Source organism: Balaenoptera borealis (genome assembly GCF_965194805.1).
Source record: "Balaenoptera borealis genome assembly, chromosome: 12".
Taxonomy (NCBI): domain Eukaryota; kingdom Metazoa; phylum Chordata; class Mammalia; order Artiodactyla; family Balaenopteridae; genus Balaenoptera; species Balaenoptera borealis.
Window position 1 is genome coordinate 13,440,671 of NC_138869.1, and position 18,650 is coordinate 13,459,320.

Below are 18,650 nucleotides of genomic sequence, written 5' to 3' on the forward strand. Positions count from 1 at the left end.
GTGTACTACCTGTATGCTTTTGGACTATCTCCCCGTATAATTTATGGTTGTGTGCTTTTGGAAGGGAAAGCACACTAATAAGCATGGGAGGTTTACTATGCACTAGACCCAACTGAATGAAGGTGCTCATGTATGACCTTCATTCAATAAAATAACACAAGAACACTACAGGTTGAAACAGAGGCATACGAAATGGGGTGGTGCAAATGATCAGGCAACAAAAGATGCACCATCTGCAGGGAATTTTAAAAAGAAATTACAAGTTATCTGCTTTTTATTACAACCATAGGCTAGCCATTCTAAACAATGGCAGGAAAAAATGCTCCACTCCAAAAAATTTTGGTTGATCTAAGTCAGGATCTGTAAAGGGTCAGATAGTAAATATTTCAGACTTTGTAGGTCACATGATCTCTGTTGCAGCTACTCAACTCTGTTGCAGCATGACAGCAGCCAACTTCCTTAGAAGATGTGTAAAAAATGGTCATTTAAAAAATTATTTATAACAATAGGCAGCTGAAAAAATTTAGCCCATAAGTCAAAGTTTACTGACCCCTAGTCTAAGTTCTAAACAATTGCAGTGACTATTGTTTTGATAATATATACATAAGCTCCAAATAAGCACCATTTTTATCACTTATCCTTTAACAAACATTGTATTCTACTTGTAACTGAACTCAGAGAATCCCAAATTATGCAGCTGGCTCCTGACATACACAGATTCAGTTAACATATATTCATTTCAAGAGTAAGTTCACTACTGTTAGGGATAATCCAAGCTCACAGCAGGCATAGTTCTTGCCTCCAACTCCTCTAATATCGCATATTCTTAAACAGTACATTTGCAATTATCAGTCATATCACAGTGATTGTAAAGACGAAGAAACATTGCAATAAATACTTCCGTTCTGTTAATTGTTCTAAAGCAATGGATTAATGTCAATAACTGGTATCGGTCACCATTTTACGAAATTTTACAGAAACAGAAAATTTCAGAAGGTCTTACAAAATATGATAGATGTTTACGATTAATTTTTGACAAAGGTATTTTAAGGAAAAATCTCCAAATATGGAGACATTTGAAAAACTAATCTCAAAGAAATAAAGATATCAGTGTTCTGGCAATTTCTGGAATTTCTGATGAAATGGGAATTTCATGAATTTTGAATTTTATGGTTATCTTTAAGAGTTTTACTATTTGTATATCTATTGCTTCTTGTGGAAAAAAAACTTTTTGAAATAAAATTAAGAAAAAGTGCTCTTTGATCAACTTTGAACAAATATAGATGAACAAATCTGGCTAAGGTGTCTACTGAACACGCGTATGCAAAGATCAGTTTTTACAAAATAGTTGACAAATTCGCAGAAGTTAAAGCTTCCAAACAGAAACTGGGATGCTATTTGTTACTATAACGGGCCAAACAATATGGAGGTACAATATTTTTCCTTTTTTTAAAAAAAGATAATGTATTTAAAATGTATCATCTCTTGCTGTTTTTCTATTCTATACTGTAATTTTTATTTGTATATTTATTTATTTATTGTTTTATTATAAACATGCAGACATATGAAATGCAATAAAGTAAAATTTTTACTGCTAGAATTTCTTTTTCTTCCATTATTACTATTATTATTCATTTCATTTCATGATTATTATTGAAAATTGTTTTGTCATGTAGAGGAAAGAGTTGTTAAAAAATGATTTACTTTGAGTGTCAAACAGGCTAAGTGCACCAAAGGTAAACAATAGTTTTGTTTCATAAATGGAAGAAAAGGTGAGAAGGTGATTTTCCCGAGACTAGCCAGGAGGTAAATTAAGTGTGATTTCAAAAGTAGGTCTACAGGCACACGAAAAGATGCTCAACACCGCTAATTACCAGAGAAACGCAAATCAAAATACAAGGTACCACCTCACACTAGTCATGCCCCAAAGCCTCAGGTGGAGTAAACCTGAGTTAGAACATGAAAAGCCAGCCCTAGGTTCCCTAGGCAGTGCTCTATTGAGACTTGATTAAATACAGATTGCAATAAAGAGGCAGAAGGTGTCACAACTTGTAAATTCACCTGGTCCAGACTTTTGCAAACTGCATCTCCCTATTCAAAGCAGATGACAGAGCCCCTGCTATTATAATTACGTAATACAGCGCGGATATTCTAAAACATATCTGTCCAGTTTGACTGTTAGCATTGGTCCTCTGCACTAGTGTGCAGATCCAAGAGAAAGCACACGTGTACACACACACATATACATACCACATACACATATCATGCACACGCACCACACACAACGCACACATCACACACGGACATGCACAGACATCACAAACACCCCCCCCACACATACTATACAGGTACACATCACACACAAACACCACAGACACACCACCCACTCCTCACTCTTGAAGCCAACTACTCTGGTACTTTGGTAATCAGTATTTTGTGACTATGTGTATCTATGCTTATGAGTATTGTGATTTCTACTTAGCTAATTAAACCTAGGGAAATTAATGTTTCTCTCAATTTCCTTCAAAGCTCATTTTTCTATCACAACTTAATGAGTTATTAGGATGCCATAGAGACAAATTAAGATTCTCTATTATACTTTCCTTCCTCAGAAGGATACTGTCATGGTAGTTCCAGATATATTTGAACTGTCACTTTACAAAGGTATAGACAGCACTTTTAATTACAAGACCTAATCTTCTGAATTGGTTTGATTAATATGTTGCTGGAATCAGCTTTCATGTAAAATTGGTTTTATTAGAACTTTAAAATATCAGGTCAGGAACTCCATTTTATTTCTTAAAAAAAAAATAAAACTGCTGAAGTGTTTTATGTGTGTCAATAATTCTTCTTTGTGAAGTTTTTAACTGCCAGTAAAAGTCCATGGGTAGAAGTTTGAAGAATCTTTCAGTGATTTTGGCTCCAATAGGCTACATGTGTGTCTATACTCATCTTAAATGATTTTTTTAAAAATTTATTTTATTTATTTATTTGTGGCTGTGTTGGGTCTTTGTTGCTGCACGTGGGCTTTCTCTAGTTGTGGCAAGCGGGGGCTACTCTTCATTGTGGTGCATGGGTTTCTCATTTCAGTGGCTTCTCTTGTTGCGGAGCATGGGCTCTAGGCATGCGGGCTTCAGTAATTGTGGCACGTGGGCTCAGTAGTTGTGGCTCACGGGCTTAGTTGCTCCGCAGCATGTGGGATCTTCCCCGGACCAGGGCTCAAACCCGTGTCCCCTGCACTGGCAGGCAGATTCTTAACCACTGCACCACCAGGGAAGCCCTGAAATGACACTCCTGATAAAAGCATTTCTTCCAAATAATGCCCCAAAGCCTTTAAACTCAACTCATCCAGCCAAATGCCTTTCCAAACTCTTCTCGCTGGTTGGTTTGCATTTAACAGTTATGTTTTCACTTTGAATTCTTTCTGGTTTTTTAGAGTCAAAAGTACTCTTTCATATGCATTAAATCAAGATTGCCCCATGAAGCATGGGGCTCATTCTTCTTAAACTATTTGCTTGTTTGCATATGAATTTGGTGTTTGTGTTTATTTTCTATTAATAATAGTAACTGAAAAGTAAACTCCTCATCCAAACTTGTATTGAGAACTTAGTGTGTGCTAAGCTTTGTATTTCACATTTCATGTGCGTTATCTAATTTAATTTCACATTTTTATGAGGTTGAGACCACTCTTGCCTTCATTTAACAGATGTGAAAACTGAAGCACAAAGAGGTTAAAGAAAAAGACCCTTTCTTCTAGGGTGACAGCATTAGCATCTAACCCAGGCTGTCTCACCCTAGGACTCATGTTCTTGACACTTCCCACAACTCAGAACTTGGAATTAGAGAGATTAAAGTCAAGGCCATATAAAGAGTAAGTGGTAGGTTAAAGATGTGAATATAGGTTTCCCAATAAACCAATCAAAATTGAAACAGAAAAGTAAAGTAACCTGCCTACAATTAAAGGAATTTGAGATTAGGTCCAGTGACGAAAACTTAGTCCTAAATCTCCAAGCCCAGGGCTCCATTGTGTGCTCGTTAATCCTTGGATAGGATGGAAAGGAAGAAGGGAAATTCCTCTGGTCCACATTTCCCAAATGAAGCCCCACTTCTGTAAATGTGAATAAAAGAGTATTTGGCTAAATATATTTGGGGATTATTGCACAGTATATCTCACTCTCGATGTTTCATAATGTGATTTTAATACAAAAAAGATTTTTAGAAGTCCTGCATAAAAGGTACCTTCTTAGTTATGTTTAATCAGCGTTGCCCAGATTTACTAGTTCACAGATCCTATTTATGTAGGCAGCATAATGACACCCCAAAGATGCCCAATCCTTAAATCCCAGAAATGTTGATTATGTTACATCACATGGCAAGGAAGAAGTAAGGGTGTAGATGGAATTAGAATAGACAACTGACTTTGAGGTGGGGAGATGCTCCTGGATTATCTAGTGGGCCCATAGTAATCACTGGGTCATTGTAAGTGAAAGAGGGAAGTAGAAGAGTTAGAGAGAGATTCGAAGATGCTACGCTATCAGCTGTGAAGATGGAAGGTGACCATAAGCCAAGGAATGGGATCAGCCTCCAGAATCTGGAAATTGCAAGGAATCAAGTTCTTCTTCATTCCAATCTCCAGAAGGAATACAGCCTTGCAGACACCTTGGTTTTAGACATCTGAGACCCCTTTTGGTCTTGGACCTCTATTACTGTAAGATAATCTATCTTGTTTTGTATTGTTTTAAGCCACAACTTTTACAGTAATTTTTTATAGCAGTAAACAGAAAGCGAATACACCATTTTCCTTGCAACACCTACTCTCAAATTTAATTTTGGAAATACTGATCTAGTCCATCATCCTGGCTTGAAGAGACACATCTTGAAAGCTTGTGGAAAATGGAATTCTGATGTTTCAATGTAGTGTTTCTCAAATGTTAACGTGCACAAGAATTGTGTAGATATGTTTTAAAAATATAGGTGCTGATTCAGTAGGTCTGGGGCGGAGCCTAAAGTTCTGCATTTCTGAAAACCTCCCAGGTGATATTGGTGTTGATGCTGCTGGTTGATGTTCACATTTAGAGGAGCAAAGTTTAAAGAAAAGCATAAAAACAAAACAAACAGAAAACAGCTTCAGCCTTCTTAGGAAAACTTTGGTAAAAGGAATCCCATGAAGTTTCAAATAGAAAATGCCTACCTGCAGATAAATGATCATGGAAACATATTTGTAAGTACTGTTCCATTCATCAGTTTTTATGACACAGAAAAAATTTCTGCGTGAAGGGGATAGAGGAGAAATGTTACAATTCATTGAGGTCTCCTATTCCTAACAACTGAGAAACTATCTGCCTCACTAATAAGACAGAAGAGGTATAAAGCACAAAAGGAGGTCTTATATAATATTCTCTATTTGACCACGAAGTCATATAAAATATCTGTTTAGCACTGTAAAAAGAATTAGATTTACACAGAATAAGACAATAAATTTAAAAAGACTCTGGAATGTTCTGCCTTATCCTCTTTTAAAAACTATACTTTAAAACAAATTTTATTTCCATGTTTCACCCTTGCTTTAGAAACACCCAAGTGCATGGAACCAGAAAGCCTCATCAATTATCTCACCACTTACCTGCCTGGGGGAAGAAAAAGAGCTTAAGTAAATTAGAGGATGCCAAAAAGAACCATTCTCTGCTACCTCTGCCAGCACAAAAAGAACAGATTTTTTTTTTTCTTTTTTCTTTTCAGAGTAAATTTAGCATCCATGAAAGGTGCCAAGTTAAAATCCCTAGAAACGAATGCATTCTCCTTACCTGCAAGTCTGACAATGGTGATAAAAGCTTTTTCATAAAACTGCTTAGTCCCATAGGAGAGCTCATTTCTGGACCATTTCTACATAACTGGTCTTTATATAAGGAGATAGAAATTACAGACTCAACCATTAGCAAGCCGTCAATTGTAGGTGCTTTGAAGATTAACTCAAAATACATCATTCTGTGTCTCAAGAAACCTTTGTTTCAACATCACCACATGTGTACAGTGCCGTAGAATTTACAAAGCATTCTATGATAATAAACACTTACTGTAAACACTTTTCTGAGCTCTTGCTACGCGCCAGGCACTACGAGGCTTCGTATCAGTGCTTTACATGTTTTAACATACTTACCTCTCATGACAGGCTACAAATAGGTATCATTGTTACTTCAATTTTGCAGATGCACAAGCTGAAACACAAAGTCACCACATACATCACATATGCTGCCTACGATCACACAGCTAACCAGGAGAGGAGCCAGGATTTGAACCTAGGATACTGGTTCCAGAGCTCACTCATTTAATAATTATACAACATAACTGCTGTCACAATTCCAAAAAAAAAGACAGAATATTGCACTGACTGAATGATGAAACTGATACCCAGGGAGCATGATATGCCAAATGTCATACCTGAAGTATGACAAGAAGTCATATTTAAATGCAGCGTTCTGCCTTCAGAGACCAAGGGCTATCCAACTGGTCTGGATACACTGATTCAACATGCTACCTTTTACTGAGTTACTGTTAGTGTAGATAGAGTCAACTTTCCCCATAAGAATAAAAGAGGGGTAAACGCTTTTATGACTAATGAGGATATAAAATGCTAAATATTTCAGGCTTTCCAAAGAAACAATAATTTAGCTTTCATTTTAATAGAGCAAACACACCCATTTCTGATGGGACCATCCAGGCATTGGAAGAAACTCAGGCTGGCGAGGTTCCCTTGTGGTCACCAGCTCCCCTTTCTGACACTGAGCCAACAGTGAAGTTTTCCAGGGAAGGACATGGGCCAAGGTTTTCAGCACCAGGAGAAACAGTCCAGATATGACCATGTGTTTGGTAAAACTGGTTCCCAGCAGGAAAAACCATAACCACAACTCAACAGGCTTTTCAGACTATCAGTTCTTTGGTTTCAATGAATATAAACCAACTCAAGCTTTCTTCCTCTCTTATGTACACGGACACAGACATACACATCAGAAGGTAAGGAGCCCTGGAGAAGCAGTCACACCATGGAAACAGTGTTCAGCAGGGTCTTATAGGAGTGGAGCTGAAAAGGCATGAAGGTCAAGGGTACCTACCCCTCACCTGCTCTTTAGGGCACACCTTATGGCTGCTTGATGTCTTACCTTGCAACCTCCTTTCATCTTTATACTCCAGTCTCCACAGAGAACCTCCTCTGCTTCCTCATGGTTTCTGCTCCCTCATAACTTTAGCGTGCACTCATCTAGAGAAGGCTGTGACGGCAACTCTTAGAGCCAACACCAAGGCTGCCTGGCTTTTCCTCTCAGTACTGCAACGTATGATTTGGTCAAATGTCCATACCTCATGCAATCAGTTGTGCAGAGGGGCAAAGGAGGAGCACGCTTTGTAACAGATATCTTTATCCAGACTTCTTCCAGTTGCGATGATGGTTATAGTAAGAGGAGATGTGGGTCATGCCGAAATTTACCTATTCTGATCACACTGAAATTGATCCAGGTTAGGCCCACGCCTTGATTATTTAGAATAAATTGAGGGGGATTTTTAGGGCTTAAGGCTTTCAGATAATATGAGTTATACCTTTACTTGACAAAACATTCCAATATTTAATGAACCTCAACACAACCCTTACACCAACTCAGTTGTGAGTAAATCAGTAATATGATGTTTTTATATGTGTTGAAAAACTAAAGCATTATCATACAATATTTAATATTCACACCAAAGTGTATATTAGAATCATAAATTCTCAGGGGTGAAAAGAAACTACAGAAATCATCTATATTGGACCTGACATTGTTTTCCCCTGAGATCAAAGCAATGCGGTTTCAATAATATTGAAATTTCTAATCTTAGGCCTCGCAAAAAGCTAAATGATAATTGTATTTGATATTTACTTGCTTTGAAATGCCTCAGTTTATATCCAGCCCATTCAGCAAGGACCCGAGGATTCCCTTTATTCCAATTATAGCTCACACATTTTCTCCCAATGCTCTTGCTGATTCAAACTTTATCATAGCTCTTGCCATACCTTCTGAACTTGCTCATTTACTTGTCTTACCACCTGGATAGTGACTACCTGATAGCAGGAATCACAACTTACTCATCATTATGTCCTTAACCCCAAGTAAATACCTATGTAAATAGGTGCTCAATATATGTTTGTCAGATCAATAATAAATGAATCAAAAAGTCTATACATTAAATAATCAGTAAGTTAGAAAGAAGACTAGAAAAAAGGAAATAAGATGGTCTTTTAAGAAGCTTAAGAAGGTGAATTAAAACAATGATGTCACTCAATTTTTTAAATATAAAATACTATTCAGTTAATAATTAAATATATGTTTTCATTTACCTGAACACTGATTTGCTTAAATAAAACAAATTGTAGAGTTTGGGTTTTATCAAATTTTAATTTTTATATTTAGTTTAACCATGATAAAATTAAAGTCAAAAACAAAATCAAACCAACAGCCTAATACTAATGCTTAATTAAGATTATTTTTCAGAAATTGCTTTAAGGCATCTTCTATTAAACATGACCTTATCATTTTGAGTGTATCTTAAATATAGCTTTTATGCATCTTATCACTGCTAAGAATATTTATGCTGAGTAAATCAAACTCCCCATAATATATAAATACTACTGCAAAATTAATTTAAAAATCAAAATGTTATTCAATAACAATTGAAAGGCAAATATTAAAAAGACAAGGACTTCCCTGGTGGCACAGTGGTTAAGAATCCGCCTGCCAATGCAGGGGACAAGGGTTCGAGCCCTGGTCCGGGAAGATCCCACATGCCGCGGAGCAACTGGGCCCGTGCGCCACAACTACTGAGCCTGCACTCTAGAGCCCAGGAGCCACAACTACTGAGCACTTGTGCCACAACTACTGAAGCCCGCGTACCTAGAGCCCGTGCTTCACAACAAGAGAAGCCACCGCAATGAGAAGCCCATGCACGCAACAAAGAGTAGCCCCAGCTCGCCGCAACTAGAGAAAGTCCGCAGGCAGCAACGAAGACCCAACGCAACCAAAAATAAATAAATAAATTTATATTAAAAAAAAAAAGACAAGATAGCAAAGCAAAAAGTGTTTATCCTCACAGTAATACATGACTTAGAATTCTTAATATATTGAAAAATCATCAATTATTACTTAGTCCTATAGTAGCCTGAGGAAAAAATAGATTCAAATATAACAAATAGGTATCACAACCATCTTTCTTAGCTAATAACTATGAAAAATGTAAAACATGCCAGTACTTTTCCATCCATTTTCTTTTGTCTTCATCTTATTCCCTCTCACCCTACTCCTTTTTAACATGTCTTATTAAAAGAAAACTATAAGGACATAGACAATGCAATGAAAATATTCAAAATGTATAGGAACAACCATTTCTTCTTAATGAACAGATGATGATCCAGACAGCTAGATTAATACCATATGAACATCTACCCCAGGCCACTACTGATTGGTTCAGAATGTCCATCTTGATCAAATGCGGCCAATAAGAGACATCTTTTACAAAATAATGTGGATAGTAGATACAAATAGATTGTGTTTTAAATGGTCTTACTTGGCAAAATAAAGCATTGGAAATCTCCTTCTAGCTCACACATTTTTGTTTTCTTAGAAAAGTGTCTAGTCCATGAAAGCTAACATTCTAGAAATCACTTATCCAGATTAGTGTGGCGGGCCAAAGTCTTTATGAGGGAGAAAATATGAGGTTAAAACTGGACTCTAGGGTTGTAATGGTTCCTTTTATGTGTCAAATTGACCGGGCCCTGGGGTGCCTAAATTAAACATTATCATATCTATATATATATTTTATTTTTCATTCAAGTCCAAGCAATGAGAGTTTGGTCATGTGGTAGATTAAGCATCCTTTCTTTGACTGAACTAACTACCAATTATAATATTGTTTTTCATTGGTTCAAGTTCAAAACAAACAGCCCTTATAACAAAACCTAACTGTAATCTGGGAAGGCGTTGTACTTTCACAATAAACCAACTGTCCTTGAGCACAATGATAACAACAATAAGTAATATGTTATATTACTGTACCAATAAAGTATTTTTCTATACTTTATACTGTGTATGTGGTTCTCACTTGCACAAAAAGAAAAAAAACAAACATTCAAAAGTCAAAAATACTTAGGTGTTACAAATCCTAAGGGCTAGGGCTGTATTTCATTGGGTCAAAAAGATGAGTAAGTGATCATGTGGCCTCACTTTCGGTTTGAGCTAGTCTGAAATATAACCCACAAAGAACCTGACAATTAGAATTCGAAGAGTATATTCTAGTCCTCTATCTTAGCAACTGATCCTGCAGCAATTTTCATCTAAGATAGTTACGGAGCATGCACTAAGTCCTAGACCAGATCAGGACTCGGAAGTACGTTAAAGATTAAGTCCAGTGTGTAAAGAGGCTCCCATCTAGGGGAGCCTGACACGGGACACTCTTTTAGCAGCTACTGTGTATCTTGGCAGGGAATCAAGGGAGAAATTAAACAAATGAGCCTTTTGCAATTAACTGGGTTGGGGATGAAGTCACAGTTTTGGAAGGGAGATACTAAAATTTAGAGGTTGTTTGTTTTCTCTTGAACAGAGGCAATGTGTTTACAATAAAGGGACAGGCACTGTTATACATATATTTCATTAAAGAGGTAGTGGTTAAAATGAGAAATTTCACATGCAGTGTGGTGGTGTGTCATCTTCTGCAATCGCCTAAAACATGCCCTCCTATACAGTCCTATGTCTTAAGGATACATTCTCAGTGACAGCTCTTAGGAAGGTTAGGTCAAACTCTTCATCGCCAGGCTGGGCATCAGAAGGCTGCATCATCCTAGCCTAAGTTACTCATGTGGAAATTGAGCATGTGTGTTCTCTGGCCTATATCATACGGAAGTTGAGACTCCAAATGAGTTGCTTTACATTATAAAGTAATGTACAAATGTCTAAGAATATGAGAGGAAGAGAGGAAAAGGTCATGAAGGGGAGTAAGGAAAGAGATGGGGAGGAAGGACCAAAAAGATGACAATGGAGAAATAAGATGAAGCTGAGGTGTAAGAGTAAGTGATTGTGTCCTAACCACCCAGAAATGGCTTTCTTCAATAAAACATGTGTATGAGTTAAAGTTCCCTGGGATGTCTTTCTTCTCCATGAATCTGTCACAATATTTAAGAGTTCTGTTTCCTTAATTCTCTTAGATGGGGCTGGGAAATGCCCTGTTAAAACAGAAACACTGATCTCCCTGGAAGGGTACGGGAAGCAGTTATCACCTGCTAAGAGTACAACACAAATGTGATAAGATTCGATAGGCACTCAGTTGAGACAGCCCTGAGAAAACAGAAAGCTACCAGCTCAAGTGGCTTTTTTGAAATACTAATATAGGATAGACTGAGGATGCATTTAGGCTGATAAGAGAGGAGTGTTTTTTGAACTTGGAAGTGCGGTCCTCTGTACTCCTCAGCTAGGGACCTTGACATTGTGTGATTCTGATTCAGTGAGTCCAGGGTGAGGCCTGAGATTCTGCATTTCTAATAAACTCCAGGTGATGCTGAAGCTGCAACATTCTGAGGATAAAGAACATGCAACCTGTAGAGGCAACCATTCTTAAACCAAGCGGAGGTGTCACAGAGTAAATCCCTGGATGAATAGGAAGCAACATAATACATTGAGAATTGAGAAAAAGTAACTCAAAGAAAATGAGGAAGTGCTGAGAAAAATGTACGTCTTAAGATGAATGCTTCTTAAGCATTCATGTTTATCCACCATTCAATACCTTTTTGTCCATGATTCAATACAAATGTTAAAGATACTATGGTGCCTAGAAGACCATCTTTGTCCACAATGAGGTGCAGTCTAGCTAGACTCCAGTGGAGAGCTAATTCAGTTATCAATCCAGCACAGAAGAAATGACAACAAGTTAAGATTTAAAGCAGTGGTTCTCAAAGTATGGTCCCAGATAAGCAACACCAGCATCACATGGAAACTTGTCAGTAATGCCAATTTTCTGGCTTTACCCCACATCTATTGAATCTGAAAACCCTGGGGTGGGACCCAGTGGCAGGCACATGAAAAGCCCTCCAGGTGATTCTGATGCACACTAAAGTTTGAGACATATGAATCTAAAGGAAGGGCAGGAGTTAATATGCAAAAGATTGGGGGAATGGGGAGGGAGGGTTAAAATGAAAGAGGTGAGAAGATGTTTCTAGTTAAAGACACAGCAAGAGGACTTGGGTCACAAAACAGCAGCCCACAGACTGAATTTGCTCATATCTTCCTTAGGCAACAGAAAAATCAACTTTAATTTGAACGAGGAGGAGAAGCAGGCTCTTCATGCATTTACATCATCAGCCTGGCCCCCAAAGGCCTCTGGTTTTGCCAGCTTGGCTAAATCATCACAGGAGAAACGGCTGAGAAGTCATCCCCAACTCTTTAGTGCAGTAGTTCTCAGCATGGCCACATACTAGAATTACCTCAGGACCTTTACACAGATGTAGGGGGTGAACCCAGAACAATTAAAATGCATCTCTGGGGTTGGGTCCAGGCATCAGATTTTTTTCAAAGCTCCTCAGATGATTCTAATGAGCAGCAAAGGTTGACTGAGCACCATTCAGTTTGAAAAATAAGAGTCAGCAAAGTTATGCTTCTGGCAGAATATCTTTGATGAAGCTTAATGCAAGAAAGAGTACAGGAGTGTCCATTCTGACTTTCTTGTACAAGTCCCTTCTTTTCACATTGGGAAAGATTGTCTGTTAAATTTTAGGTGTGTTTTTGTGAGCAGAATGAATTATGGGTCCCACCATACAACAGTAGTAGAAACCGTGTGCTTCCATGGAAGATTATGCCTTGTTTAGAGAACACCTTTCCTTCTAGGCTATCTGCTTCTGATTCTATGGGGGCTCTGTCTTTTTATTGCCTTTGAGATAGGTCACAACTCTGCATCGTAGATAACTGATGGCAATAGGAAATAAGTCTTGTCCAAAGACATGCAAATACAGTCTGCTTGGTGGAGGTTCCATTGACTACCCCTCCCCCCAATCCAATTTTGCATCCATATGCAAGTATGCTTCAGTATTCCTGATCTAAAAATGTGTCTGTTCTTTGGATTCTCTTCTGAACTGGTTATAACATCACCCAGGGTCCTCCATGAATAACTAGTTAAATAAAAATTTTAATGGGTTCATTTTATATCTGTATGAGGGTCATTTACCATTATTGAAAGATTATATCTTAACACAACCTTGACTCTAAATTAGTGCAGAAGACATCTGAGAAACATGGAGGCATGAGGGGGTCTCTCTATGGGGGCTAATGAAAAACCTCAAGGGGTGTTTATAACCAGCTGGGCAGGCGTCTATTCCCTTCTTTCGCTGGGTCTGCAAACTAAGCTCTCACAACAATACTTCTAACCGCAGCCTCTAGACACCTCATCAGAATACCAATTCATACAATTTTCTCATTAACCCATTGCACAACATTTTAACATTTCAAGGTCTTGTGGTAACAGCTTGATTTCATTATGGGAGACAGAATAATCTTCTTGAATTGTTTTGCTAATAGAGAAAGAAAAACAAACAAACAAAAAAACTTCAGCTTTCTTTTCTCCTTGCCAACCAAAGATAGTGAGGTAGGCCTAATCAATAGTTGCCAAAATATATAACACCATCAACGTGGACCTTTTAAGTTCCTGTAATCAGTATACATCAATGCATTTCAATTTTCCACAAAGAAGCAATTTCCACCTTTTTTTTTGACTCAAAAAAAAAAAAGGAAAAATAACAATTAACAACAAATTCCAAATGCACTAAAAGTTATGAGTTTCCCTGAAACAACAGACAAAAGCACCAGAGAACAATATCCAATTTCAACAGATATCTCCCCTCTGTATGGAAAACTACCAGTTGCTGTTACAAAATCAAATAAGTGCCCTGTTTAAACACTAAAGGGGCCTCCTGCAATCCCAAAGTCAAAGGGTCAGTTCAGTGGATATAAAACAAGTTCAAGTTACATTTAAATATAGAATAAAACTTATTTTTAGAATAGTTGGTTAGGTACCTCTGTTGAAAAAAAATGAATTATTCAAGTTTAAAAAGTGAATGTGATTTTATGATTGTAGGTTCAAGTACATTCGGCAACTTGAAATGTGATACAGTGCACAGTTTCTGTTTAGACTGTCATAAAATAAATATATTTTTCTGGGTTTCACTGAGTTTACGCCAAAAAATCCTGAGCTGGATGTTTTTTGCTGTATTGAAAAAATAAAACAAAACAGAAATTATTTTGTTTGGTAAAAAAATAAGTAAGTAGGCGCATTGTGTTCCCTACATAAGGTTTTCAAAGGTAAGTAATAACAATGTTCAAAAGCATTGCTAATTCACAGAGATTTCTTTGTTACATGTAATTTCTGGGTACAACTCTGGTCACACGCAAACAATCCTTTCCGATGTTATTTGTCCTGCCTTGCAAAAAGCAATTTCCAGCAACCTCTACCTCCACTGAGAAACTCCATGTTCCATGACATGGTTTTATTTTTCAAGACCAGTTCTTGTAATTTCATGCAGCAATTTAGGTGATTGTCAAGCAGAGTGTATTCAAACTAAATGCTTTCTTTTGAAAAGTAACACTCTGCTGTACTGAATCCTTCAATTTGTAGCCAGAAAAATTGAGTTTTAATAGCACTGGCTTTAACTTGTATTTTGGATTTTTTTCCCCCTTAAACAACAGACTAGTATTTTTTTTTTCTTCTAGTGTATTATTATACTTACCATACCTTCCTTTGGTTATTTCATCATGGTGAGGTATATCAGAGCTTCTCGCACGCGCTCTCTCTCTCTCTCTCTCTCTCTCAACCCTTTTTCAACTTCATTGTTATGGAGACAGAGGTGCTCTAGGGCTTACTGGATCTCACAGCGACCCTGGAGTCAGGATGGAGACACTGCCCCACACCCAGCACTGACCACTGTCTAGCTCAGGGGTCCCAAGGCAACGTCGATGGCCGGATACCCTTCCCCGCAACGCCACCTGGCCTCCCAGAGCATTTAGGAGGATTAAGGAGCTAATGCCATCAGAAGACAAGCACCTCTCAGCAGGGCCATCTTTGGAAAATGAAAAAGAAGAGCGTTCAGGCAGCTTAGAAAGGGAGCGAGAGAGGCAGCCTGGCCTGTTTTGCTCTGAGGCAGATTGAGAGAAAAGTGCAGCTCTCAAAGACAGGGAACGAAAGGACAAGCTCCGCCCACCCCCCACTCCCCATCCGGATAGCAACTGGCACAGCACTACGCTGGGCGTGAAATGTTCTCTCTCTCCAGCATGTTTATTTGCATTCTTTTGGCGTCACTTTAAGTTAAGCATTGTCCCTTTTCTTTTGGAACAAACCCCTCTAGGTGGGAATCATGACCTCACCTATGGCCCTCTCTGAAGGCCATGGAATCGCTTTTCTGCAGGACAAAGAAACAGTTACTAATCATTTCTTTGCTACTGCTGCTGATGGATAAAATGCAAATAAAACAAAATAATATCCATCTAATAGGATTATTATGAGTTATGATCTACAGTGCTCTTAGAAAAAGAGCCTTATGCATCATAAACAGTATACCTGTTTTTTAAATAAGTAAATTACATAAATAGATACTTCCTTCAAATTTCTGCCCTTAATTTAACCTCAAGTCAGATCAAATGTCTGGACTTAAATGGTTTCCATTCAAAACATGCCCGGAAATAGCTAGAGTGTTAGACCCTAGTAAAGAGGCAGCTGGGCTGTATTATTTCTGATACCCTTTCTAGTATAGGATATATTTGAATGTGGCCCGAGTCCTTGGGAAAGAATTCACAAATACCCAGCCGCCCACTCACCTAGAAAAGGAAAAAGCGCCTGCTAAAAACCGTACCAGTTAAATTTGAACAACTGCCTCTCTACCGGCCACTAAATGCATATCCCCATTGGGAAAAATACATACAGACCCAATAAAAGTAAAGAAAATTACTAACCCCTAACTAATAATCAAGTGAACATTGACTGACTCTCCACTCAGTGGCAGGTTTAATGCAAGCTGCCTTGAATATCCACTCCTTTGGGCTACCTTCACTTGACAGGTGAGGGAAGTGAGCCCAAAAGAGTGACCTTAATATGTCTGACACACTTGCTGTTAAGTGCTTTTCATCTGTTCACACACTTTGTCATCACAGTAATCCTCAGTTTATAGAACAGTGCACGCAACTCCAAGAGGCCACTGAGGTAGTCACTGGCAGAGTCTGAATTTTAGTCTCTGAGACTCCAGCGCTTACTGTATCCATAACCAAAGCAGACACTTGACCACGGCCTTAGGGATGCAGAGGACAAGATGCAGCCTCTGCTCATGGAGACTCAGTTTATCCCTAAGTCTCAGCTCTTCATCCGCAAAACGAGATGAACACAGCAGAGCATCTCAAGGGGTCTTTGTGGGGCTAACGTTTTGTGACTGCTGGAAATCAAAATCGCTGACCAGAACCTTTCCCACGAAAAACAGTGAAGAATCAGTGCTATCGAGTACCTCCACAACCTTGCTCTATGAGTCCCACTTTGCTTATAACCATCCTGTGAAGCACCGGGCTCTTCCACGCGGCTTGAGCGTTTCTAAGACCTCAGTTTTACAAATTAAGTAATATTCTTTAAAAATGTATCGAGCAGCCAACATGGACTTTGGAATTCCAATTAGGCAGCCTTGGCTTGCTAGCCAAATGCTCTAGCAGAAAAGAGGGAGAAAAGAGATTCCAAATGAGTGGATGAAAGGCTGTGACCACAGACAGATCATTTACACTGTCAGCTTTGACTGTTCCATCTGGCTCCAACCTAGCAATAGACCAATGCCAATGCCTTTCATTTGGAACGTGCTGCAGGGTACACTCATTAATTTTCACATATACCTTAAATGAGTCTTGCAAAGTACTTTTACAAAACCCTTGGTGTTTTCAGTACTCACCTTGGATTGCCACATTTACATATCCTTTCCTGCTCCTTCAGCATCTGTGCGCACGACTGGACCCTCCCCACCGCTCAACTACCCTTTTGTCATCTTCCTTTCCTTCTGATTCTTCATAAGCTCTTAGAGTGGCAACAATGCACTCAGAGTTTACAGCACAGATTTCCTTGAAATAATAGAGGAGGACACGAGGAATGATGGCAAACATCCCTAGTCTTACAGTATACAAGGGTTGTCTTAATGGATTCAAATTAGTGGCCACCACTTCAAAAATTGGAATGTTCTTGGAAAAATCGGGATTTATAGCTCTCCTTGAAGAATCAGACAATTTAGCCACAATGGGTCCCTTTGTCCACAGCTGAATAGTAGCTTCGTTTCGAACAAGGATGTGTACCCTAGAGTTGCCCTTGTTCATGCTACTCCCCACTGCTTTCAAACCCTGTCTGCTTCCTTTGGTAGTATTACCTACTTAGATCCTAGGCCTCCACGTTTTTGAATTTTGGCATAAAGCCTACTTTCCCAACCTGATCACCATTCCTTGGTGCCCTGTGCTCTAGGTTTAAGCATGTTTCTGTCCATCCTCCAATGACCCTAGAAGACAGGATACCAATGAAGTCAGAAGGGAGCTAGCTAAGAAATAGGACAGTGAAAAGACAGAGAAAGAGAATAAGGTTTAAACCTAGAGAAGGAAGCTGGCAAGGAAACACTATGTTATATAATGGCTTAATAATGATTAAACAAACAAACAAATAAATAAATAAAGTGGTTAGATAATGGACTTTGGAATCAGGCCGCCATGTCACTCACTGGATGTGATTTGTAAACTATTTTATTTTCTGGGCCTGAGTAGTGTCAACTGAAAAAATATATGATGCAAAAACGTACTACCTCACTTTTAGGGTTGGAGCGTAAGGATTAAATAAAATGCTTTGCACAACGTCCAACACGTAGATGGCTCAATCACCGGAAACTCAAAAATGTGAAAGGGCAAGAAGCTAACTGGGTAATAATACCTACAATTTCCTATGGCAAGTCACCAAATTACAAAAAGAAGGCGAAAAGGAATGAAACTTTTATAGCCATTAAGCATTCAGTAAGGGAATCCCTTACAAGGGTCAATGAACGAAACTTAAAAGTTCACAAGACTGTGGTGGGCATTATGCAAGAGACTACAGGTGGACATGTGAAATCCAATGTATACTAATCGGAATGGTTTTGCAAAAGTATTGATTACCTTAGTTAATTACGACAGTGATAAAAATTTGTTTCCTACTGCTAGGTTTCTATCTAGGCTCAGTTGGATATGAATAAATAAACTCACATAATAGATGTGAGCAAACTACACTCATAGCTCAATTCTTCTTTTAATTGAATTATACAATGTTGTGTTAGTTTACAATGCTGTGTTAGTTTAGTTTCAGGTGTACAGCAAAGTGATTCAGTTATATATATACATATATATATTTCTTTTCAGATTCTTTTCCATTATAGGTTATTACAAGATATTGAATATAGTTCCCTGTGCTATACAGTAGGTCCTTGTTGTTTATCTATTTTAGATAGAGTAGTGTGTATATGTTAATACCAAGCTCCTAATTTATCCCTCCCCCCCTTTCCCCTTTGGTAACCGTAGGTTTGTTTCCTATGTCTGTGCTCATGGATCAATTCTTATGAT

General features: G+C 38.3%; 1 protein-coding gene across 22 annotated transcripts in view; it reads right to left on the reverse strand.

Moving 5' to 3' along the window:
• The window catches only part of GRM7 (glutamate metabotropic receptor 7), a 1,142,612-nt gene that overhangs the window by 423,243 nt on the left and 700,719 nt on the right, over positions 1-18,650 (reverse strand). The window contains exon 1 of one of the 22 annotated variants that reach the window (XR_014232679.1): positions 14,786-14,875. The exons of the other annotated variants lie outside the window; for them this stretch is intronic. The gene's annotated coding sequence lies outside the window, so the exon portion shown is untranslated. Of the gene's footprint in view, positions 1-14,785; positions 14,876-18,650 lie in introns of those variants that run through there. 22 annotated transcript variants of the gene reach the window in all.